The 27,088-nt window shown below is 39.7% G+C and overlaps 1 long non-coding RNA gene across 1 annotated transcript; it reads left to right on the top strand.

The window, feature by feature from the left end:
- The first annotated feature begins 3,829 nt into the window (after nucleotides 1-3,829).
- LOC121829104 (uncharacterized) lies at nucleotides 3,830-22,479 on the top strand. Its single transcript, XR_013050634.1, has 3 exons — nucleotides 3,830-3,914; nucleotides 6,273-6,348; nucleotides 22,373-22,479. It is a non-coding gene; the product is annotated as an uncharacterized LOC121829104 (long non-coding RNA).
- Nucleotides 22,480-27,088: the final 4,609 nt, after the last annotated feature.

Below are 27,088 nucleotides of genomic sequence, written 5' to 3'. Positions count from 1 at the left end.
GAAAGTGAAAGTGCAAGTGAAAGCGAAGGGGTAGCCGGCTAAAGCTTAAAGCCAGCCACTTGTTCCCTCTGAGCCGAGTCAAGGCTTGGCTTTACAGCCAGGGGCCCTGTTTAGCAGGGCAGGCCTGAGCTGTTTGTAGCACTGGCTTTAAGCAAGCAGCTCACAGTCCGGCCTGAGCCCAAGCAGACCTGGGCTGGGGCTAGGGAGCCGGCTGCTCCGGCTAGGGAGCCGGCCCCAAGCAGTTTTTAATGGATTCTTGTCACGTTGGGCGCCAGATGTAGATGTAACCAATCATATTATTAAAATAAGAATCACAGAGCCAAGGTAAAAGAGAAAAGCCGAGAGGTCAGAGCTCAGAGATAAAATCTTACCTCCTGCAGTGCTCCTAGCTTCCCCGAGAGAGGGAGGTACTTCCTGTGTCCCTGCTTAAATAATCTTTCTGTTCTGCCTTCTCATTGGTTGTAAACCCAACCACATGACTGCCTCATCACTGCCTGTAAGTACCGCCCTCCAGGTCTTAAAGGCGTATGTCTCCAATACTGGCTGTATCCCTGAACACACAGAAATCTACCTAGCTCTTCTAACCACCACGCTCTTACTATGGCTCTAATAGCTCTGACCCCAGGGCAACTTTATTTATTAACATAAAATTAAAATAACATTTCAGTACAAATAAAATATCACCACAATTAACCATGTTCTGTTAAAGCATTTCCAACAGGCTTATGCACACTTTTAAAGATGTTTGCAACTTGTGGCAAAGGACCCTGAATTCAGAATCTGTTTGACAATCATTGTGCACTTACCAGGTTTAGGGACGCCATTCTTCCTTAAACCACTTCTTCCCAGTAATGTTCTTTGTTCCCACATGAAATCACCATCTACATTGCCTGTCTTAACTCTCCTAACAGTTTGGTCATCTTTCTTACTACTCACTGAACCAGCTTCTTGAAGACTTCCATAATGAAGCCAGTCAGTTGTGTTCCCTGTCCTCCAGAGATCTCAGAGCATCAGGTAATCACTAGTCTCAGAAACTTGTTATTTAGAGTATGGCTTGGTCAATAGTAGACTTATCTTTGATACCTATATTCCAAATCACCAGTATTAGTAAATTCCTGGAAGAGAGGAAACATTTTACAACAAATGTACAGGTTAAAAAAAAAAAACTTTGAGTTTTAATCAGAGGGTCTGAAATACTAATATGATTGTGATTTTTTTTGAAAAATTATTTATGTGTATATGTGTATGTGTCAAGTGTGCAAGTGGAGGTCAGAGAGTCAGAGGATAATTTTCAGGAGTTGGTTCTCCCTTTTACTACATGGATCATGGGGATTGAACTCAGGTTATTAGGGTTGGATGCAAGTGCCTTTACTGACTGAGCCATAATACTAGCCTGGGGATTATACTTAACTGTGACTTTATGTGACCCTTTTTTACTTTTTCATCCAAAATATTAGTGTAATGAATACATAATATTTTGTGACTCAATGGCTATCTCTGCAAAACTGGCTCATGCTCCAGTGCTTGTCCTGTCATTGATGGAGACCCTTTAGTCACCATGAAACACTGACAGCTATCTTTGCCCTGCTTCCACTTCTAACCAGCCTCACCATCTTATTGATTCTAGAATAGGATTCAAAGCTTTTTTTCTTTCTTTCTATTGCAAACCATTTTTTAAGGCAGCACCTATCTTCATGTTGAGTGTCCTACTAACAGGTTATACCTTTCTACCTACCTCTGATTCATCCTCCATTCTACATTCACAATGATTGTTCTAGAACACAGAGCTTATTAGGTTGCTGATTTTCCAAATGTTTCTGTGGTTTTCAGTTGCTCCAGTCTTTAAAATGACTTCAGTGACTCTCATTAACTTGATACTCACGTTTCTTTGACCTCATGGTATGCTTTCTGCCTCTAATTCTTTGCATTCCAACTGCAGCAACTTTCTCTGTTTCATGAGTACCATAGGATGTTATCACAGGCTGTCCTATCATCTTCAATTGCTCCAACCACTCATATTCTTCTTGGCGGTGGTAGTGCTGGTCTCATGTTTTAGGAATCAGCTGAAATAGTCAGCTCCTTGGGGAAATCATTGCTCTTACAAATCAGAACAATCTCTTTCCTAATCCGCTTCCATTGTGCCTGTCCCTTTCCTGATGTAACCATATATGGAATCAAATGCTTCTTAATGGAGCTGACACATTCATGTCAATCATCCTCACTAGACACCAAATCCAATAAAGAAAGGCCTTTGTCTTGTTCATCTTATGTTTCCAACAATTACTACAAGGTCCACAGTATATGATAGGTTCCTATTAGATAGCTGTTCTTAAGCAATGAAACTCAGTATGTATTTTCCAACATACCTTTATCTTCCTGAAGTGAAATTCATGGATTATAGAATCTGGATAGACTCACACTTTTAAATAATCATCTAGAATATTGTAAGTATGAAGTAAAGGATTCTATTGTCTAAAAGGAAAGCAAATTATAGTAAAATTAGGCATACTGCAGTATGTGTTTGAACACAGGCACACACAGTAGACAATATTATGAAACAGACTAAGACTTCACATAACGCATGCACACCAAACCTCCAGGAATCGTACACATGCAAGTGTCAATATCAAATGTCACCTTTCATCATGTAAATTCTTTTAATGGCAAACAACTTCCAGTAGAGTTATATTTAAAAATTACAGGAGACTTGTGGTTTATGCGGTATTTGAATTTCTGGAAATCCATTGTATATTAAAACTTGGCAATTGGTGTCTTGTTTAGGAAGTTGTCTCCTGTGCCAATGCATTCAAGGCTATTTCCCACTTTCTCTTCTGTCAGGTTCAGTGGTCTTTTATCCACTTGGAATTGAGTTTGTGCAGAGTGATAGATATGGATCTATTTGTATTCTTCTACATGTAGATATTCAGTTATACCAACACTATTTGTTGAAGACACTTTATTTTTTTCTATTCATAATTTTGGCTCCTTTGTTGAAAATCAGGTGTCCATAGGTGTGTGGATTTACATCTGGGTCTTTGATTCAATTCCATTGATTCTTCTGTCTGTTTTTATGCCAATATCATGTGGTCTTTATTACTACAGCTCTATAGTAGACCTTGAAATTAGGGATGGTGATACCTCTGGAAGTACTTTTATTGTACAGGATTGTTTTGGTTACCTTGGGATTTTTGTTTTTCCATATGAAGTTGAATTTTGTTTTTCAAGGTCTGTAAAGAATTGTGCTGTGATTTTGATAGGAATTGCATTGAATCTGTAGATTGCTTTTGGTAAGATGGGCATTTTTATTATGTTAATCCCACAGATCCATGAACATGGGAGATCTTTTCATCTTCTGATATCTTCTCCAAATTCTTTCCTCAAAAACTTGAAATTCTTGTCATACACATGTTTCACTTGCTTGGTTAGAGTTACACCAAGATGTTCTGTATGATTTGAGGCTATTGTAAAAGGTGCTGATTCCCTGATTTCTTTCTCAGCTCATTTATCATTTGTATATAGGAGGGCCATCTCCTGTGATCCGGCAAGTCTTCAAATGGAGGGAGTGGGAAACCAACCCAGCTATATAACCTTCAACCTGTAGTTTGGACAAATGGGATGTGCTGGGGTAAGGGTTGCTTAGAGATGGAGTGGCCAACCAATGACTGGTCTAGGCTAAAACCCATGCCAGCAGAGTAAGCCTACCTCTGACACTAGCTGGAGGTCCAGGACCCACAGGCTGGATGACCCAGAGACCCAGGATAGAACCAAACATGGATGGAGAAACCAAATGTCAATGTAATGATGCCTAACAATATTCTGCTATACTTATAGATTGGTGCCTAGCCCAGTTGTTATCAGAAAGGCTTCATCCAGTAACTGATGGAAACAGATGCAGACTCATGGCCAAACATTAGGTAAAGTTTGGGGAATCATGCAGAGGAGGGGAAGAAAGGATTGTAGGAGTCAAAGGGGTCAAGGTCGGCATAAGAAAACCCACAAAATCAACTAACGGGCTCATAGGGGCTCACAGAGACTGAACCAATAACCAGGCAGCCTGCATGTGACTGACTTAGGCACTCTGCGTGTATGTTACAGTTGTGTAGCTTGTGGAATGGGAAACCAAGCCAATGACTTGTGGGATTCCTCTTGTGGGAGCAGGGGCTGTCTCTGACTCTTTTACTGGCTTTGGGACACTACTCTTCATACTGAGTCACCTTGCCCAGACTTAACACATGAGGAGGTGCTTAGTCTTATGGCAACTTGTTGTGCCATGTTTTGTTGATATCCATGGGAGACCTGCCCTTTTCTGTACAGAAATGGAGGAGGAGTGGATGGGGGGGGGTTCGCGGTGAGAACAGAGGTGTGTGGACAGGGGAGGGACTAAGAGGAGAGTAGGGAGGGCAAACTGTGGCCAAGATGTAAAATAAATAAATAAACAAATAAATAAATAAAAATCTTTGCGAATAAAATGAAGTTGTGTATATGGAAAATGGAACTGGATTCTAGTCATAGATAAATATAAATAGGTTTCTTTTTCGTATAGCTGAATAATGGGTAGGGTATTTGAAAGTCTTGTATAACATGGGCAGTTTTTCACTAGAGAAGATGGCCCTGCATTTTGTGGCATGTAGGATCCCTGCTGCTTGTTTATCAAAAGCTACCATTACTTACACTAATTATCCCCACTGTTTTCTAAAATATTTTCCCAAGGGCTGGAGTTTTTGAAAACTATTTGTATTAAGTGTAATTTTCTATCACTCAAAGGTTTAGATACTTATTTTGCATACAGGTAGAATCTTTAGAAAAAATTATATGTTAGTTATAACCAGGAGAATTGTGCATCAGATACTTGGTTCCCTGATTCCCATACAATAAATAGTCTCTGCAAAGACTGATTTGAAGGCAAGGACAGCAAGTATTAGTAGCTGCCATCTTTTACAGGTGAAAAATGAGTAGACACATTTATTTTCTCATATTTCTCAAACATGAATTTAGCATCATTAAGCCACTAGGTTTACACTAAGGCTGTGGCACCCAAAGTGGAATGCATAAGACAGTTATACCAGGAAGGGACATGGTACTGAGAATGAAATGGAATGTATTCTGTAGTCTGGCAGTCAGCAGAACTTATAAAAATTATTTTCTCTTTAAACAAGTTTGTATAGTGTTATAATTTTATTAAAAATCCTATTTTTTTACCCAAGAAAATCACTCTGCTAGAGCAACAAGCAGAAACAGAGCCAAGTGGGTAACCTCTGAGAAAATGATGTTGGCACCATAGCCTGCATATTCTATACCATAAATGCTATCAGTTCATGTAAACTAGCAAGAGTGGGTAAGAAATCTGTTAGATCGAACATTTCTTTAGATTTTTAGATTTAACATGTCTCACTTTTACGGCTGTAGACTAAAAGAAAATCACAAGATACTGAAATAGAAACAGATTGCTGTATTCTGCAGAAAGGTTGACAGGCAGTGAATATTTCTGTTAAGACGTATTCCGACCTTAATCTTTTCACCTCTGGGCTGTCTTCAAGTGAGGAGTGCTGGTAGGAGACAGGGTGATTGAATAGCAGGTTGGCTCTGTCCTAGTGGCCAATATAAGTACAGCAGCTGAAATCAAGAACATTGCTCACTCATTCACTGCACAAATGTAGACTATCTACTCTGAGCCATGTGCTGTTTAGTTGCTGAGTTATAACGATAAATAAGATTGAGCTCTTTTCATAGGCTCTTCCATGTCTGAAAGTAAGTACATAAATAGGTGTGTGTATTCAATAGATACCAAGAAAGATAAAGTCATTGCTGATGGGTGACTGAAGGTGAAAAGAGAAGCTGTCTGTCTGGGAGTGTCAGTGAAGTTGTCCATTGAATTGTCAGAAGGCTTTTATGTCTGATATGGTTGCCTAGGAACTGAGATATGAATAAAGGCAAGAGTGTTCACTTACTCTACACCTTCATCTCAAAGTGTTCAGGCCCAGTGGAGTGGGTGTCCTATTGCTGAGTCCCCTGATTACTATTGGAATTGAAAACTATGCAGGACATGCCTATATTTCTTCTTTTCCTCAGTGAGTACATCCTATGCCCTCAGGAGATGATATAGCAAAGTGAAATGCTTGGGCTGGAAAGTGGGTCCTACTTCTGTGACAGTAGACACATTGGTCATAGTCAAAGTATGCATTGGGCTTGAATTATTTCTTTGTAAAGTGAAAACATAGTGTGTGCTTCATAAGGAAAGGCCATGCCTGAATTGTTTCTTACCATCTTCCTAGATTCCAGAATCCAGATCCTAACAAAGGTGAAGTCTCAATAAAATCTATTATTGCTACTTCCATCATCATCTAGTAGGTAAGATTTCCTCTAGCCCTAATATTTGACTAATTTAATGTAGTCTCTTTATGATCAAAACAACACATATTTTTCAGATTCTGCCATGTCCAGCTTTACTATAGAGGATATATCTTCTTTCTGGGACTCATTTCTTTTATCTATAAAGTAAAGGAGTCTATATCAGCAATTTGTCTTGGATCTAGAATTATAAGATTGAAAGGAAATTTTGTAAATAAAATCAGATTTCCAATACCCTGGAGGGACCCCATAGTGAATTTTAAAAATAAGTGTGTAGTAGAATTTTTTCCTAAAGTGAAATATATCATTTTCTGTATTATTCTTCCATGTTGGATCTTACTGCATGAGAACAGGTTACCTTTTTTCAAAAGGAGGGATGTCATAGTTTTGAAGCATCACTAATGCTTATTGTATTAGTAGCAGGGCCATTTCTCCACCTAAGTAACACGTAGGATGTAGGGGGATATGTGAGTACAGGATGTTAATATTCTTCTAGCATGGCATTCTCTTTTGGAAGTGGACTCTCTCTTTGTCTCTCTTCTCTTCATACTTTCTCCTTTCATATTGTGCCTCCATTTGCTTGTATGTCTTCATAAGAATCAAGAAAGGACTTTGTCTTTCACAATGTTACTCACAGCTTGAACATAAAATTAGATGTCTTGGCTTGGTATTTCTAGCCGCCAAAGAAGAAATGATGTTAGTGAGGTGGTTGTATCACTTAATGTTTACTTTGCTACAATAATGAAAAACTCAATTAATTATGGCTTTAATCATGGAACATTCATTTGTTATCCAAGAAAAGACTGGAAGTAGATAGTTCTATGTTTTGGGGGCCTTGGATCTGTCTTAGTCCCTTAGTTAGTCTCCTTTTGGTCAAAAGATGACCACTGCAGATCTCTAATTATTTTCAAAATCAAAATACAGGGAAGAAAGAATAACAAAAGATACTTCTCCTCATAAACTCTCTTATCATTCCATAAGAACCTGGTGGATTTCAGCATCACCGTGTTACTCGGATTAATTGAAAGATTCCAATCTGGAGATAGGAGAGAGCCTCAGAAGACTAGAAAAAGCTAGTAAAATGTAGGATGCCCAGGGAGCTCCTGAAATCACATAACTCAGGGGGCAAGAAAGTTATAAGCTCATGAGGGCCTGACCAAGGTTATATACATAGTAAACTCTTGCTGTATAAGGGACTTTCTTTGGTGGGGCTGCCAGCTGCACAAGGAGTTCAATAGCCACAGCTTTCATGATTTAACACCCATGTTTGAGTGAGCATCTTAATGATGCAGAAGTCTTTGAGTCAATCAGGCTCTTATAAGTAATGTCATAAAACTTGTTGATTCACCAAGCCAGATTGGGTAGGATTGTTTCTTATACTTGTCATCAATGCCTTATCTGATATAGATATACATTTGTTCACTTATCTCCAAGAAAAGTCAAGCAACACAATTAGTGAACAAACACTAGCCAACAGAACCAAAGGTGTTATGGAAACTGGATGATTTTTATGAGGGTAGAATATACATAGGGACAATCTCAATATGGCTAGCTTTCTCTGTTATGTGGTATAGGATGGTGGATTTTCCCTACTTACAGTCATGAGACACAGAACTGCAACCAAGGCTGAGATGTATGAGAAGTGGAGTGCTCTTTGGGAGAATTCCAGAGTAGCCACCTTCTATTTGCTATGGAATGTCATGCCTTCCTGAGGAACTGGGACTACTGTTAATTAATGAAGTTGTTTTTGAAATGACTGATGGACTAAAGATTATATTGTGATCCTTCAAAGTAGCATGGATAGAGTAGGACTATAAACAGGCTTGGTTAAGGTTGTGTGTGGCCCTTGCTATGGATAGACATGCAACTGAGGCTGTACTGTCCTCTTAGGACTTGCTTATATAATGCAGTATACAGCAAGAAGAAAATGTGTAGATACTTCTGATTTGTCAAGGAAAGTAGAGAAAAGAGGAGAGGGAGATGTTGGCTTGCTCTTTTTTACATTTGGTGAGTCACAAGTGAGAGAGTACAAATTAAATCCACGTTAAAGAGGCCTTTCTGGGATCCCAGAACTTAGAGCCCATGGAAAGAATAAAACATCATGGAAGAATAGAGCAAGGAAAAAATGGTAGAATATATTCTTTAGGTTCAAACACAGAAGAAGAAAAAGAATCCACTACTCAACAAGGAAATGATAGCCCTAGTAATGGCCCAGTCAGGGAACCATGATAACCAGGAAATATTTTGCTTCTGTATGTTTGAATTGGGAAAGACTTTTAAACAGGAAACCACAGGGCCTCCCACAGATTGGCTCATGTAGTCATGAGACATGATAGTAGATGATATTCATTTGAGTGCCATTCACAGAGAAAAACTATGTATTATGACTACCCATACCTAAAAGCAGAAGAAACAATATGAAGAAGAGGCAATATGAGAGAACACAGTTCCTGATGGACAAGCTAGTAGACAAGCTGTTAGAGTCACTTAGTTATCACTGGATGAGGGCCCCATGAATATTAGCAACTAAAGGAGAACAGGCAGAGGATGAACACAATTGAGGGAACTGGTAATACCTCCAGACAGTGTTGGATGCCCAGCTCACTGGGCCTAAGGGAAATGTGCTCAGAGGAGAGTTAAGAGAAGATGATTCAGCAGGGACTTAAGGTCTGATGCCAGGATTTAGTAGCTTTCTTTGGCTCTACAATAGAAGATGATGTTTCTATTTTTTTTCTGATTCTTTGAGAATTTCATACAATGTATTTTGATTATATTTACCTTCCTCCTTAAGTCTCCCCATACCCACCCTTACCATCCTACTTCCCTAACCTTGTATCTTTTAAAAAATAGTCCATTGAGAAGCATTTGTGGCTTCCATATACTCTGGTTGTGGGGCCCTCCATTAGAATATGACCAACCTACTAGGTCCCATACCCTTACAGAAAACTGACTCTCCCTCACCCAGAGGCCATCTGTTACCCATAGTTCCCCAGTTAAGAGTGAGAGCTTGTTATAACTTTTCCATTCTGTCTTAGTTTGCTTCTTTATTGCTGTGATAAACATCATGACCAAAAGCAACCTGGGGAAGAAACAATTTGCTTCACTTACACATCCTAATGACAGTCCATTATGAAGGGTAATATCTTAGTTAGGGTTACTATGGCCGTGAAGAAACATCATGGCCAGAAGCAAGGGTTTATTTTACTCACAGTTCCATTTAATAGTTCATTATCAAAATCAGTGAGGGCAAGAAGCCAAGCAGGGCAGGAACATAGAGGCAAGAACCAAAGCAGAGGCCATGGATGAATATTGCTTACTAGCTTGCTCCCTATCGCTTGCTTTGTGTGTGTGTGTGTTTTTTTTTTTTGTTGTTGTGTTTTTTTTAAAATATACTACCCAGGACCACCTATTGAGGGTGGCACCAACCTCAGTGGTCTGGCCCTCCCCCATCAATCATTAATCAAGAAAATTTACCACAGACTTGCCTACAGGCCACCCGAGGGAGTCATTTATTTCCTCAACTGACATTCTGTTACCCAGATGACTCTCACTTGTGACAAAAAACAAACAAACAACACCAAACAAAAATAATGCCCCCAACACAAACACCCTCTCCCCCAATACAGCCATCCAGGAAACATTCCATGTTAAAATGTTGACTGACTTGATTTTGTGAAGGCAACCATAGCTGCTGTGAGTTCATGAGTGTAAAAGACATGTTTCACTGTGGTCCTCTCCAGTCTTTAGTTCTTACAGTCTTTCAGCCCTCTGTTCCACATGGTCCCAGAGCTGTTTAGGGTATGTGGTATAGACAGACATGGTTTTTATGAGGTGGAAGAGGATCTAGTAGACTGGATTGGATTGGATTTATAAAGTGTGCAAACATTCTGGAGGAGAGAAATAAAAGGGAAAGCAGATGATAGGGTATTTCTAAACAACTCAAAACAAATGTAGCAAGATTTGTGTAGAGCCAGAGCTCCTAGGTAAAACAATCAACAGGAAGCCAAATGCTGTGATACAGAGCTATAGATGGTTTTTAAAAGACAAGGGTTTTTAAAATAGCCATGAAATGGGGTGAAAGAAGTGACTGGCAGAACAATAGAGATGAAAAAGTTCATTGGCCCAAGGGATGGGCAGATATTCTCTCCCTAGGGCACTTTGTGTATATTGCTCTAGTCTGTTGGAGGTGGAAATATCCCAGAGCCCTTTCACAGTCAGATGGAACTGATGGACCAGCTAATGGCCTTTTAGAGACTGTCAGAACCAGACAGCCTGTTACCACAGTGGGTAAGGCAGGCAATATCCTATCCATGGTCTGCCTTGACCCTAAGTTATAGAGTGATAAAAAAAATAATTCCTTTACAAGCCTTTAAGGAGTTGGTAAATGAGTGGCCCCAGGGTTAAGAATTGGAATAGCTCATGGAGAATGGCTGTGGACTACAGAGAGTTAAATAAGGTAGTATTTCCTATCCATATCGAAGAGTGATCTATTGATAGACAAACTGACAGACATCATGAAACCTCTTTATGCTTTATTGGATTACTAATATGTTGTTTATTATTTTTTTTAACCAGTGTAGTATATTTTTTATTTTATCTAATTTATAAACTATTTTACAGTAATTTACATTCACAGTAATAAGTGATTATCAGTAAGATTCCCTTTTTAAGAAATAATGCCCTTCAACTGAAGAATGGATAAATAAATTGTGGCACATATACACAATGGAATACTACTCAGCAGAGAAAAACAATGACATCATGAGGTTTGCAGGCAAATGGATGGATCTAGAAAAAATCGTCCTGAGTGAGGTAACCCAGTCTCAGAAAGACAAATATGGTATGTACTCACTCATAGGAGGATACTAGATGTGGAACAAGGATGACTGGACTGCTACTCACATCACCAGTGAGGCTACCTGGAAAACAGGACCCCGAGAAAGACACGAGGATCACCCAATGATGGAGAAATGGCTGAGATCTACATAAACAACCTGGACATGAGTGGGAGCAATGAAGAGCGAGGGTCAAGGGAAAGAGAGCGGGAGATCCCAGCTGGATCAAGAACAGAGAGGGAGAACAAGGAATAGGAGACCATGGTAAATGAAGACCACATGAGAAAAGGAAGAAACAAAGTGCTAAAGAGGCCCACAGAAATCCACAAAGATACCCCCACAGAATACTGCTGGCAATGGTCGAGAGACAGCCGGGACAGACCTACTCTGGTGATGGGATGGCCAAACACCCTAATAGTTGTGCCAGAAACCCCATCCAAGGACTGAGATATGTCCATTTCCCAAAAGTAAAACCCTGTGAGATGCATGGCAGTGACAGCAGTGATAATGCACAGGACAATGAAGACAGCATTTACTGGGAACTTGTTATACAGAAGATACAGTCTAAGAAGTTTACACACAGCAAATCATTAACTCTTTCCAAAAGCTCTACACAGCAAGTACCACTTTCTCTTTGGCCAATGGAACAAATTGAGTCACAGATAGGGTAGAGTACCTTGGCTATGTTCAATGTAGCATGTTTCAACCAATAGACTGCTGTACATGTTCCTGTTTAAAATTCTCTGAGGTGCTGGAGAATTGGCTTAGCTATTAAGAGCAACTACTGTTCTTTCATAGGACCAAGATTTGATTTCCAGCATGCACAAAGTGGCTCACAACTGCCTGCAACTCCAGTGCCATGAGATCTGACATCTACTTCTGGCTTTCATGGACACCGGTCACACACATTGTCTTAGTTATGGTTTTATTGCTACAAAGAGATATACCATGACCACAGTTTGGAGCTGGCTTATAAGTTCAGAAATTTAGCCCAATATCATCATGATAGGAAGCATGATGGCATGCAGGAAGACATGGTGCTGGAAGAGAATGAGCCACTCTGGGCCTATCTTGAGCACCTGAAATATCATAGCGCCCCCCCCCCACACACACACACTTCCTCCAACAAGGCCACACCTACTCCAGCAAGGCCACACCTCTCAATAGTGCCGGTCCCTATGAGACAATGGGGCCATTTTCATTCAAACCACCACACATGTACATGAAGATACTGACACACATATATAAATAAATAATGGATCAGCTCTGTGTGTGTGTGTGTGTACGCGTGCGTGCGTGTGTTAGATGGGTAACTTATGAAATAGTTCTGAGGGACAGAAGTGAGAGCTGACTGGTGTTTGCTAAAGATTGCTTTGCTAGGGAGAACAGCCTGAAAGCAGGGGGCCTGGTTGAGAGAGATCAATATGTCAATGTGAATGTTTTATTAAAACCTTAGCCTTGGTTTCTGGCCCAATGAAGTGTTTTGTTTAGAGACTAATCAGAGCTATTGCTGCCACCCACATTCTGTGGCTGACAATAGACTCAAGTCAGTTTAGGTCATTGATTTCAGCTCTCTCCCCCTTTTATTTCCCACCATGAATCTTACATTAAATGCCTGGAATATGATGCATCCTCTATGAGGCCTTGGGGATGGCAAGATGAATAAAATACAATCTTTGTCCTTGGGGAATCAGGAAGTCATGTTTGTTTACTTGCTTTCCTCCAACATGCTGCATAGCTCTCTGTATTTTCCATTGAAAAAATTAGAGGGATATTGTTCATTCAGTTTGCCCCAGGTACCAGAGGAACAGTCTGAGATGACGTAAAGCACATGAGCCTGGAAGTTAGGAGACTACGCCTCTGCTTTGGACTCTGTACCTGTAAGGCCATGGGACTGACTAAAGGCTGCACATTGGGCTGGTGGTGTGGGAAGATCTGATGATGTGGACTCTATTATATTATTGATTGGCTGATTGTCTCTGCTTCTAAACAACATGCAGAATGTCTCAGCAGTGGCTTAACCCTGAGGAAAAGTGGTGCTTTTGGTGTCCAACCATGTTTTCCAGCCAGTACTATCAAACTCTCAGAGGTCCCAGGAAGTTGTGTCAACTCCAGAAATCAACTAGAGTAATCAGAAGATCTGCAATTACACCTTGGGGAGATATGTACTCTATCCCTTCCTAGCTCTGGGATCTGAGGAAACCCCCAAACAACCATGACCTAACAAAATCAAAATGTCCTTACCAAAAATATGTTTCTTCCAAATAGGCTATTGATGATGACTGTAGTAGCCTATTCAGAGACATGGGGAACACTGATTGCGTCTGTCTTTTTATTCTACCATCTCTAAGATGGAGCTTCTATCTTATGGTTCAAATTTATTTTCCCAGATGCAGTAATCACAAGTAAAATCTCAAATGGAGAGGAAGGCTGAACAAGAAAAAATTTTCTTCCTTCATTTAAAAATGTTAACTGCTCTATTAGGATTTTGGAGGGTGAGAGGACATATTCATATCAATATTCCCAGCGCATTACACATACTCAAGGGATGGGAATAAGTGTAGCTATGAATGTGAAATGTCAGATGGTAGGTCTCAGTATTGCCTCACTCAGTTCTTCTGATTTTATATATGTTAGATAACATGTATGAACAAAGTCAATCAATGCTAGACTGTCAAGTGTAGCCACTGCTATTTCTACCATCTCCCCTCACATGTTTCATGTCCACAGGAGTGGCAGCAAAGAGAACATGACAGAAATAACTCTTTAGTGAATTACCTTTCTATGAAATCTATTTTGCAGCAATTTTCCTAAGTAACTTCTATCAGTTGGGGGGAAGTAAAGGTGAGTGGGGACTCCTTCATCAATCAGACACTCTTCATCCTAGGTGCAGGCTAGGTAAGTAAAGCTAAGCTGTTAAAACAATGGAGAGCTGCAGCTACGAGCCAAACCAGTGTTGGCTCCTTCTATGGGAACAAGGTTCTGGCTGTTACTGATCATATCCAGGCAATGCCCTCTTGGATTCTGCAGAAGAAAGACAGAGCTGGAGGACAGGGCTCCTGTCTACTGAACAGACATCCACTTCCTAACCCTCAATGCCTCTTCCAGAGAAGCTGTGCTGCCATCCCCAAAGACACACATAGCTACCAGGTGGAAGGCACTTTAGTGAAACCACATTTAGGATTTCAAAAAAGCATGCTTCACTGAAAATCCTTCCTCTAAGCTCCTGTGAACAGACTAAGCCACAAGAGTGAAAAGGGTAGGAGCCTCAGGGTTGAGCCTATTCCAAGGAGGGTATTAATATGACCACTGCTTGAAATCCATTTCCCTTATTAATTAGCACATTCATTCATTCTTTCAATGGTGATTATTAAATGACTATTATGTTCAAGATACTGGAAATGCTTAATACATCCCTAAAGGGCAGTAAGCATTATGATGGAGGTCAAGATGGAAGTGAATTTGACAAAAATGGAAGAGGTGGAGAGATTGTGCTTAAGAGTGCATACTGTTCTTGCAGAGGCTCCAAGTTCAGTTCCCAGCACCCAGAAGTTATAGAAAAACAGAAGAAAATGGATATCCAATGTAAATTCACAGGAGAGAGAAGTTTTCTCGATTTGTAGCTTAGAACCATCTCCTGCAATTCTCTACTTCCCCCTTTTCCTTGCAGCATGGGAGTCGCCCCCTAAACAATTCTCAGCAAAGCATGGGGAAGTGGGACAATCTTGTGTCGGAATGGGCTCTTCTCTGTATTTAGTAATCCTGAGCAGAGGCACCTCACAATCCATTTAAAAGGTTTGAAGGTAAATTGCCTATACTTGAAGCACACAGATTTGGAGTTTAGGAAATCATCAGGACACTGCCGAGACTTTGGATTTTTAACTTGTAGAGTGCTGGAGGGTTTTGAACAGCTGATGCACATAGATAAGTTGAAGCTACTGTAAAGGTCTAAGCAAAATTCGATGTCTGGGAGGAGATGGCTGAGTGAAGGAAATACTTGCTGCACAACCATGAAGACTCATGTTAGAATCCTCAGAATCCTTGTAAAAGCTGAACTGGTAGATCACACAAGCAACTGCAATTCCCATGCCCCGGTGGACAGACAGGAGGTAGAGACAAGAGAAGCTTGCCTGGGGTATGCACTGGGAAAACAGCAAAAGAGAGCCTGCTTCAAATAAGATAACAGGTGAGGACTTACAGGGAAGGTTGTCCTCAATCTTTCACAGGGATGCTGTGGCATGACTTGTGCATAACTCCATTTACCCAATGTGTGTGTGTGTGTGTGTGTGTGTGTGTGTGTGTGTGCGCGCGCGCGCGTGCTGCATTTACACAAGCATGTACACCATACATAAACACAGATACAGTCACAGACACACATACAGTCACAGACACACATACAGTCACAGACACACACAGACACACACACAGACACAGACACACACACACACACACACACACACACACACACACACACACACACACACACTGAGAGTAAATAGACTGAATAATGGCTCTCCAAAGGTATCAATTCCTAATTAGACATTCCAAAACAATGTGTAAATGTTACCTAATGAACAGAAAGGGTTTAGGAGGAGATTATGCTGTTGACCAATAGGCTTGAAAATCTGTATACACAAACGTCTTTTCAAGAGAAAGAAGCCATGTGGAAGAAAAGGCTCTGTGAAAATGGAGACAGAAATTGGAATAAGCCAAGGAGTATTATCCCACCAGCATTTCCAGTGGAAAAGTCGAGGAGCTGATTCTTCCCTAGAGCTGTGAGAGGAAGGATAGCCTTAGTGAATTTTTCATGTCCTATTTATACTAATCTGTGACTTCTGACCTTGGGAACTATTAGAGAATAAATCTCTGTTGTGTAAGATATCCAGCTTGTGGTATTGTGTTATAGCATAAGCCAGAAACTAATACAGATATGGTGCTGGGAAGCAGAGAGCTGTTGTAACAAGTATATAAAAATACAAAGTTGACTTTGGAATTAAGTAATGGGTAGTAGCAACTGGAAGAATTTTCAGGGCTATGGTGGTAACAACCAGATTTTCTGAAACATTCCTACTGGCAAAAATGTGGAAATCTATGGCATTTATGGCAAGAGGTGAGAAAGAAGAATTCGTCAGAGAAAGCCTGCCATATGTACACTCATGTCAGAGAGTGTATATATCACCAAACGTTAACATCTATGTTGGCTTTTATGTGTGGGTACTGGATGAAAATGAAGAGGAAATTATTGTGGGAAAGCAATATTTTTTTGTACAGTGGCAGAAAACTTACCTGAACCGTGTCCTGTAGTTGTATGGAAAACTGCCCATGTAAGTGATGGGCTTGGCCATTTGCTTGAAGAGATTTCCAAGGCAAATTTGAATTTGTGGTGTAATTTCTTCTGGATACTTGTGCTATGATGTTATGAGAAGAAAGAGAAAAGCAGACAGAAAATTGCTAAGCAAAAATGAACCCAGACTGGACTCTAGAAAATTCTTATTCTAGTCTAGATGATAAAAGATGCTAACACCAGGAAAGTCACCATCAAGAAAGAGTGCTCTGGAGAAAATTCCAAGAGTGTGGCTAGACAGTTGCTTTGCTAATACTACAGAGTGCATGGAGGAGACGATTCAGGAAAGAATTTCGTGGATATTTTTAATAGTCTGAATCTGTGTGGCTTACACTGAAGACACAAAGGGCTTTCAATAATGCTATAGCCCCCAAAAGTACTACCAATTTAGACTAAGAAAGGTGGTAGGATGATATGAAAGAAGGATATTGGATTTGTAATTTTTCTTTTTAAATTAAGACTTTATTATAAAGAGATCAACATAAAAATAACCAGGCAAATTAACTAGACTTAAATCCTGTACATCTATATAGTTAGCATGGCCCATTTTGAAGCTGTAGAGCTTCGCATACTATTTTATACTTTCAGTATTTTTTATAGACTTAACCACCACTAGAAAATAAAAATTGCACGACAGACTTGAAACTGGAAGAACAATTGTCTTTATATCATCTTTTGTGACTTAAGTGTCTGTTATTCATCCCCTAATATGTTCCCTTTCCTTTCTGTCTGCTTGTTATTCTGTACCCACAGGTACATTTGTTTACACAGATACATTTATATTTCAGGCTAAGATCAGCATACAAGAACATGCATTTCTTTCCTTTCTGATACTGTGTACATTCTCTTAATATTATACATTCTAAGTTTTTACAGTTTTGAACAAATTTTGTGATTTCAACTTTAGAATTGATTCATATTCCATTTTATATACATACCCATTTTCATTATCATTCATCTACGTATAGAAAACAAAGTTGGTTCTATTTCTTTGCTATAGTGAGTGAAGCAGCAATAAACATAGGATGTGAGTATCTCTATGGTAGGGTATAGAGGGCCAGAAGTGAAAAAGCTGAGTCAAACAGCCCGATTTTCTATAGGCAGAACACAAACTGATAAAAGTACTTAGCTAAAAGATGTGATATCCATATATACATAGTCTTCCAGTGTGGTGGTTAATATCAATGTGAAGGGATCTAGAACAGTGGTTCTCAACCTGTAAGTATTTAAGGGTCGAATGAACCCTTCACAGAGGTTGCCCATTGGAAAACACATACTTACATTATGATTCACAACACTAGCAAGTTTACAGTTATGAAGTAGCAATGAAAATAATTTTGTGGTTGGGGGTCACCCCAACATGAGGAACTGTATTAAAGGATCACAGCATTAGGAAAGCTGAGAACCACTGTTCTAGAACCGCTTAGGAAGGATGCTCATGAGAGATTTTCTAGAATGGATTAGTTGAGATGGGAAGATTTACCCCAGAAGCAGGAGGCACTCTTCACTGGCTTGGGACCTAGACTGCGTACAAGGGAAGCAGCTAGCTTGGTGTAAGTACTCGCCACTCTTTCCTCCCTGACTGGGGGTGAATTGTGATGAGTCTTTGTGCCTTTGCGGCAGTGGTGGGCTGTACTGTGGAACTCTGAGATGTAAACCCTTCTTTCCTTAAATTGTCTTCGGTAGATATTTTGTCACATTAACCAATAAGTAATTAATACATCCAGTAAATGCAAAGGCTAGACTCTGAGTTCTGGGATACCTACAGAAGAGCACATAAGGTTTTAGATCTATGATTCTGCTGCAAAATATTACCAGGCTGGGCTGACCAATTTTCATATTACATTCATTTTCACAAAGAGCTGCCTGCAGTTCAAATCCTAAATCTCATTTTACCAGTGATGGTTTCTAACGCATCTCCGGCTGTTACCTCTGAAGTAGGTAGCATTGATCGGATTCTTTCAGATGCTACTTGACCAATTCTAGAATGCAAATTCTCTTTGGAGACTTTCATTTGTTTTACCTACTTGATTAATTACTAGTAGTTATTATGTTTATGCTGGTGTATTTAAAAGTAAACTATGCTTGGAATACCAAGTTTGAATTGCCCTGCACTCCAGTGCTTTCGTTGCCCCATCCGTAACTGATCAATGAGGTGCCTGCTTCGTTACAGTCATTGGCAGTAGAACAGTCCCTGACATGGGTCTGGCAGAACAAGAGACAAGAATTCGTAAGTGGTTTATTAATGAAGTGCTCCCAAGGGAGAAACACTGAAGGAAGGGGAGAAGCTGGACATGGGAGAGGATGTAGCTAAACAAGGGTGTCACCTCAGGAGGAGCTCCAAAGTGGCAGTCTTATAAGGTGAACACCTGGAAATGGCAAAAAAGAATATGAGACTGTCAGCACAGTAGCTCTTGGCTTATGTGACATTCAGAGTGTTTCCTGGCCCAGTGCTGTCTAAGGACCCATCTCCGATGAGATAATCACAGAAATCACAATTTATCACTTAGAAAAACTCACAGCAATATGACAGTAATTTGATGTCTGTTGAATCGAATGTTCATACTAACTGGTGTTATTTTATTTCATTTTTCTAATAGTTTTTTTAACTCAGGGCCACAGAACACATTAAAGTGTTGCTATTACTAAAATGGAAAACCATTCACCAACTTCCTAACTGAGGCTGAAATGTAACCCAAATTGTGTGGTACCAGAGACTAGAAACTTAATGTGACTATGATGATTAGAAGCACATACTTTTAAGAGGTGATGTAGATTAGAGGAGGTCATCAAGGTGAAGCATGATGAATACTGATGGCTTTGCAAGAACAAAATATCAAAAGAGAGACTCATGTAGATTCCCTTCTCTCTTGCCATTAGGTTCCACAGTCTTTGGACTCTGCTAGCAAGGAAATCATCACCATAGGGCTTATGCCTTGTGCCTCTAGAACTGTGAGCCAAAATAAATATCTTTTCTTTACAATGTAATTTGCCTCTGCTATCTCATTATAGTAATGGAAATGGGCTAATAGATTATTTTTAAAATATCTCCTTAATTTCTGTTAGGATCCAAGTTACAAATCAGCTATGAATTTTGTTTGATTTTACATTTTAGTGGAAGATCAAGATAATAATAAATATCTAAATAAAATTTAAATATCAAATGGGCTAGAAATAACAATCATGTGTTATAAAAAAAAGTGAGGGGGGAATAGATGACAGGGACAAAGTTAGGGTAGTTGTAGTTGTTGTCCATTAATACAATCTTAATGCCTTACCAAAATGAACTTGCTGATCCTGTGAGTAAAAATACTGGCACAGCTTGTCTGGCTCAGGACTTCAGATCTTTTAAAGTCATAGTCAAGGTGTTAAATGCATTGTATTCTCAGCTCAAGGCTCAAATGGAGAATAATCTAATTTTCTTTTGTGGTGCATGGAATTGACTCTAGGGTTTGGCACATGCTAGTGCTTTACTGATTTTATTATTATTATTATTATTATTATTATTATTATTATTATTATTATTATTATTTTGTTTTCTGAGACAGGGTTTCTCTGTGAAGTTTTGGTGCCTATCCTGGATCTCACTCTGTAGACCAGGCTGGCCTAGAACTCACAGAGATCCACCCGGCTCTGCCTCCTGAGTCCTGGGATTAAAGGCGTGCACCACCGCCACCTGACTGACTTCATTCTTTTGACATGGAACTTCATGTTAACTTTGAACTTACTATGTAACCCAAGCTGGTCTTAAACTCAAGATTCTCCTGCTCTTATCCTCTAAGGTATGAAATTACAGGCATGAACTACCATGCCTGGCACAGGATAATCCACATCTAAGGTCATTTGAGTTGCTTTGGAGAACAAAAACATCTAGTTTCTTGTGATTGTTGGTCAAAGGTCACCCTTATTTCCAAAATCTACTCTTGGCTACATGTCAGTAGGTATTCTATCATGGACATTTATTCCTTCAATGTCATCAAGGGAGGATATCTTTAGAATGACTCTGATGGCAAGAGAATCTTAAACATAGCATAGTCAGGGAGTGATCTTCCATCTTCTCTCCTGACACAGGGCCTGCTTATACTCTATGGTAAGGATTACACAAAAGAATGAACAGAAGGAGGGTATGATGACAGCTATGTTAGGGTTATCCATCATAGTGGTCAAAGAAAGTATAAATGAGGAAATATGTAAGCAACAATCTGAATGAAGAAAGAGAAAACTTGGAAAAAGCTGATAGAAGATTGAGCAGTGTAAATGTAAAGACCTGGAGGTCAAATGTAGTTGGTGATCCCTTGATTAAGGATAACTTGAGCAGAGGGAAAAATTAGAAGAAATGAGCTCAGAGGGATACTTGGGAGCCAGACCATGTAAGGCTTTATAGATTTGTCTGAGGATGTCATCATTCACTGAGTGAGACAGGGACACTGATGGGTTCTGAACTGAGTCCTAACATGATCTAATATAATCTGTCTACCTTTGGTGTTAGAGTGAGAGAAATTAAGACTACTTAGTAATAGACACAAGCACTCTGGCTTATTAGACCACGATAGTAAAAGTACTACTTGAAGTATTCTGGTGGTAGATACAATCAGAAGGGAACACTGATAAGATTTGGAGCATGGTTAGATATATGGCAAAGAAAAAGAGCAGAGCCAAAGATGACTTCAGAGTTTCTGGCTTAAGCAAGTCAAGCAATGAAGTCAGTGAAACTGAGACCAGGGAGATGGTGACAGGGATAGTTTTAAGGATGCATTGCACAGGAAGTACAGAAGTTTGGTTTTGGACACATTATTTTGGTTTGCTTATGTATCAGGTGAGTGATGGTGATAAATAAAACATAGAGTGTGTGAATCAGAGATTCATAGGTGAGGTCAAAGTGAACAACAGAACTTGGCAGTCATTAGCACAATGATGGCATAAAACCATGAGATGTGATGAGTGACCTGATGGAGAAATCTGAGAACTTAGTCTCCAATAAGAAAGAAGAGGAAGAGGAAGGAGAAGAAGAAGAAGAAGAAGAAGGAGAAGGAGAAGGAGAAGGAGAAGGAGAAGGAGAAGGAGAAGGAGAAGGAGAAGGAGAAGGAGAAGGAGAAGGAGAAGAAGAAGAAGAAGAAGAAGAAGAAGAAGAAGAAGAAGAAGAAGAAGAAGAAGAAGAAGAAGAAGAAGAAGAAGAAGAAGAAGAAGGAGAGATTCCTCTGCAGGGTATTGGAAAAGAATGACCTGTCCATGTGGCAGGGGGAGGAGAAGCTAAGAGAGTGGTATCCTGGAAGTCTAGATGTTTAGAGATCACAAAGGAGAGAGATAAAGCTTACAATTACAATAAGAAGGACAAGGAAGCATGATTGATCATTGGTTTTAGCTACATGGAGATTACCAGTGACCTTGACAAAGGTGGTGGTTAACATAAGACCTGATGGTATAGGTCTGATGGAAAATGGAAGGGAGAAACTGGAAAAGAAATTGTATGCAATTTGTTGGAGACATTATCCAGTAAACAGGAAGAGAAGAATAGATGATGATTGGAGAAGTCTATGTCATAAAGCCATTGATGCTGGTAACATGCTTACTTTGCAAGTGTGAGGACCTAAGTTCAGCTCTCTACCACCCATATTAAAACAACAACAACAACAACAACAACAAAAAACCAGCATGATGTCACCTCCATGACATCCCTGTGCTGGGAAGGCAGAGACAGAGGGATTTCAGTGGCTCACTGGCCAGATAGTCTAGCCAGTCCATGAGCTTCAGGTTCAGTGAGAGATCCTGTCTCAAAATGTAAAGTAGAGAGTAATAGGGAAAGACATATGGCTTTAACCTCGAGCCTTCATCTGCATCTACACAGGATGATGCACAGATGAAGGACACTAGGCCACTTTTGTGTGCTGATGGGCAGGACACATTGAAATCAGAAAACCAGAAAATTCAGACATGGAAGTGAACAAGTAAAAAGTGAGTATATCAATGCGGTAGCAATATTCATTTAGTTGAGGGGATGATCTAAGATTCTTCCAGTAAGACCTCAAAAAGGTACTTGATAAATGATAACTTGTCAGAAAATTGTATTTAACTCTTGTTGAACAGTATCTTGTGACAGAGTAAAGGGTAAAAGCAATCTTCAAATTCAGAAAAGTTGAGATTCAGATTACAATCAAGGTAAGTAGTCATGACTAGTATGAAATGGACAGTCCAGAAACTGAGACCTTTCAGGTAGTTCAAGTTTGATTTGTCTAACTGGGAGAAGTAAGAGCTTCTGGGGTCAAATACAAACAGCCTTGGGGACACAATGCAGTCTCTCCCCATCAAAGCCTCATCCAAAGGAGCAAATCCCTGAATTACTTCAGGCCTCCATCCTCTCTCCCATAAAAAGAGGTTTCATTATTTTGACCTGGAAGTTAATTCCTTAAAAAATTTTAAATTAATCAAACAATATCAGCCAGTCAATTAAGTGTGTGTGTATGCATACTCATATAGACTCAGGAGCCAGGGAGTGAATGTGGAGGTCAGAGGAAAGCTTGTGGATGTTGAGGTTTTTAACTCAGATCATCAGGCTAAACAGCAAGCACCATTACCTGCGGACTGATCTTGCCAGCCCTAGAAGTTATGTCTATGAAAGAAGCAAGGCTAAGCGAGAGAAAGTTGTGTGTGTAGAACAGCCTCTCTGCAAGTGAAAATTGGAGGTGTCTCAAATAGCAGAGAAGTGGGGATTCCAAAGACTCTCTGGGATTAGAAAAACAAATACTGTACTCTATACAATAGGTCCTTGACTCAGAAGGGAGGGGAAAAGGAGAAAGCAGAGTGGTACAAGGGGATCAGGAGTCAAACAGCAATTAGGGGAACAAAGGTCAGCAGATAATAATTACAGGCGGGTAGGGAGGGAATTAAAGCTAGAGAGGTGCTAATTACATGAGCCATTTAGACAAGGGCGGGGCTTTTCTGAGAACAACAAAATGAGGGTTGATTACCTGCTAAAAATAAAGGCAGGCCCTCTGAGCCAGCATCACAGTTCTGGCTCTGTCCCAGGCAGAGAGAAATCCTGCACTAGCTCAGCGACTGTGGATCCTGTGGGAGTGGCCTGCCTCCACCTTTTTCTAAGTTCTGATGCACACCAGTTCCAAAGGAAGCGGCAGAGCAGAGTGGAGTTTGAGGATACAGAGTAAGAGAATGAACATCTAGAAATCCATGTAGTCCTTTTAGTTGCTGCCTGGGCCCTATAGAAAGATGCTGATCAACGAGAAAGAGTGAAGTCTAGAGCCTTTTGTTCTTGGTTAAGTTGTCCACAACTGCAGAAGGAGGGATGTTTCTTTTTCATTTGAATGCAGTCAATTTCTAGAGTAACCTAGCTTTGTAACCAGAGCAGAATGTTGGTCTAGCTTTCCCAGTGGCTGGCATAGTATCTTTCTCCTGTTGCTTTGTGAGATCACATTTCCTACTGGGGTCCATGGAAGTAGGAAAAGGTACAGCAGAGATAGTAGCAGCAGGACATGTACACTTAAATCATATTCTGCTTGTTCAGCCAGAAATTCATTATATCTGTACCCATTGGGCTCCACTGTGACATTTACACCCACTTTCTGAATACAGACAGTTTTTGTTGTGAAGATTTTCTGTTATGATGATGATGACATAGTTTACTAGGTACTAAGGTCTCTGTGTGTTTCAGTAGATATTTTTACCCTTTGTTGGGCTTTTCTTTTGTAATATTTTTTTGTTGTTAAACAACAAACTGACCCCAAGACCTAATGACTTCAAGTTCCAATGCAGTGACACTCAAGATAGCATCTGGGGTTGCAGTCATCTGAGGGTATGATGGAACCAGAGTGAGGTGGCCTACTCACAGAGCTATTATTTATATTTGGTGTTGACTGGAGGTCTCATTTCCCCTTCTTGTAGCTCTTAAATTGTGTACTCTTATGATATGGAGGCTGGCTTCTTCCAGACGGAGAAATGTGAAAGTCCAAGAAGGAAGTACCTGTGTGAGTTTGTGTTTTATCCAGTTTATCTTGAAAGTCACATATCACACACTAAAACTCTCCCAATATTAAATTGATCCTACATTTCATACCCAATTCACAGGGTGTAAATACTATTATCATATAAAGTTTTATTTTATTTGTTATTTAAGCAATGTATAAGCATTACTTAAATCCATTCATTGATTTAGCGACCCAAAATACTTGTTGGGTCCCCACTATAAGCTAGGTACTGTTTATAAACTCCTGTTAAATGACAAATGAAGTCCAACTGATCTGTTCAAGGATCCCAGTGGTGAAGAATCTAGGAAACTTAGCATCATTGAGCATTTGATCAACAGTAGAATGAAAACATCGGTGAGTGTAATTCCTATTTTCAAAGAATTGAATGTCTAATGGAGGACTTTTATTAAGAGATCTTCACATAGAGATAATAATTCGGTTAAGTACACGTATTTACCACTTATGTACACACACTCACACACACGCAAAACCTTACCTAAGAAGTGTTAAAAAATTAGTATTATGTGATTACTTGCACTCAGTTAGCAAGCAACTATTTTATTATGTTTTTTGAGGGTGAATGAGAGTGTTTCCAAGGTCAAAAACAGAGGCACATTGTAAATTTAGGAGTATCTTTCCAGAGAGCAAAGTAGGTGTGGTTTGGGAGAGTAATGAAGAGGAGAAACATGGTACCAAATGTAAATCGAGTGTACATTGCTTTCCTGGAAACATTTAAATGAGAAAACATGGGTTTATAATTGAGTAATGTAGCACATAAACACTTAAGCATCTTGCCTTTGCCTTTGTCAGCTGGGGCACATCTATAGCTGGAGTCAAAGCAGGATGTCAGCAAGCCTTTCCAAGAATAGAGACATAATTCCATGGTTTTGGCGAGGGGAGAGAATAGACTTTTTCAATAGTATAATTTACATACAATCAAATGCCCAAACACTATGTGTACATATAAGCCCATACTCAGTGTCATATATACTCTGCCACAATAACTTAAACATGTTTGAGTCTGGATATAATTATATTGAAATTTGGAACAAATGTGTCTAGATACAATATTTATTATAGGAAAATTCCTCTCTTAATCAATATCAGAATGTTTTAAGGGCTTGGTTGGGAAGAAAGCTTGCACATAATGAACTTCCACTAAAGTCCTGCCATGTCTCTGTGATCTGCCTATTAACACTTCCATTTACGGAAGGGAAAATCAAAGATACTCACCCATATAATCTGTTCCAAAGTCAGATTAACACCTCTGCTGTGGGATAATGCTCTTATACACTGGTTTAATAAAATGTTGATTGGCCAGTAGCCAGACAAGAAGTATAGGCAGGACAAGTAGACTAGGAGAATTTTGGGAAGAGAAAGGGCAGAGTCAGGAGTCACCAGCCAGACACAGAGGAAGCAAGATGACAAGACAGGACTGAGAAAAGGTACTAAGCCATGTGGCTAAACATAAATAATAATTATGGGTTAATTTAAGTATAAGAGCTAGTCAGTAATAAGCCTAAGCTAATGGCTGAGCAGTTATAATTAATATAAGTGTTGCTAGAGTTTTCTTGCCTTGCCCACAGTCAGGACAAATCTTTGTCACCTGCCAGTCCCACAGCTGCTCAGACCCAACCAAGTAAACACAGAGACTTATATTGCTTACAAACTGTATGGCCATGGCAGGCTTCTTGCTAACTATTCTTATAGCTTAAATTAATCCATTTCTATAAGTCTATATCTTGCCATGTGGCTCGTGGCTTACCGGCATCTTTATATGCTGCTTGTCATGGCAGCCGCTGGTAGTGACTCCTGCCTTCCTGTTCTTTCTTTTCTCCTCTCTGTTAGTCCTGCCTATACTTCCTGCCTCGCCACTGGCCAATCAGTGTTTTATTTATTGACCAATCAGAGTAATTTGACATACAGACCATCCCACAGCATATAAGCCCCTGAGTGATTATTTTATAAGCATTTACAGGACCACAGGGCTGGGCAAGACTGGAGAAAACTTCTGATTACACCTCTATTTACAAAAGGAAAAACCAGAGATACTCACCCTATATAATCTGTTCCAAAGTCAGATTATTTTGTGATTGTGAATGAAACATAGAACCAAGCTCTATTTTTCTCAGTCTTAGTTGTAATTTACTAAAATTCAACCCATATTTTATTTTAAGGATACCAACACTAATTTCCTACGTGTTTTGATTGAGCATCTGTGGCCAGCACTGCCTGGGTGCTAAGGAAGAAAACTACAATAAAATCTTGATGTCAGTTCTTAACTGTTATGAACAATCTAGAACAGTGGTTCTCAATTTTCCTAGTGCTGTGACCCTTTGTTACAGTTCCTCATGTTGTAGTGACCCCCAGCCAAAAAATTATTTTGTTGCTACTTCATAACTGTAAACTTGCTACCATTGTGAATTGTAATGTAAATATCTATGTTTTCTGATAGTCTTAGGTGACCTCTGTGAAAGGTTCATTCCACCCCCAAAGGGGCCATGACCCACAGATTGAAAACAACTGATCTAAAATGTGTCAAAATGAAATGAAGCAAAGGAGTAAATATTGTTTGGTTTGTTAAT

The sequence above is a fragment of the Peromyscus maniculatus genome, chromosome 4, assembly GCF_049852395.1.
Source record: "Peromyscus maniculatus bairdii isolate BWxNUB_F1_BW_parent chromosome 4, HU_Pman_BW_mat_3.1, whole genome shotgun sequence".
Lineage (NCBI taxonomy): Eukaryota > Metazoa > Chordata > Mammalia > Rodentia > Cricetidae > Peromyscus > Peromyscus maniculatus.
The sequence above is the reverse complement of the archived record's forward strand: the minus strand, read 5'-3'. Positions and strand labels throughout refer to the sequence as shown.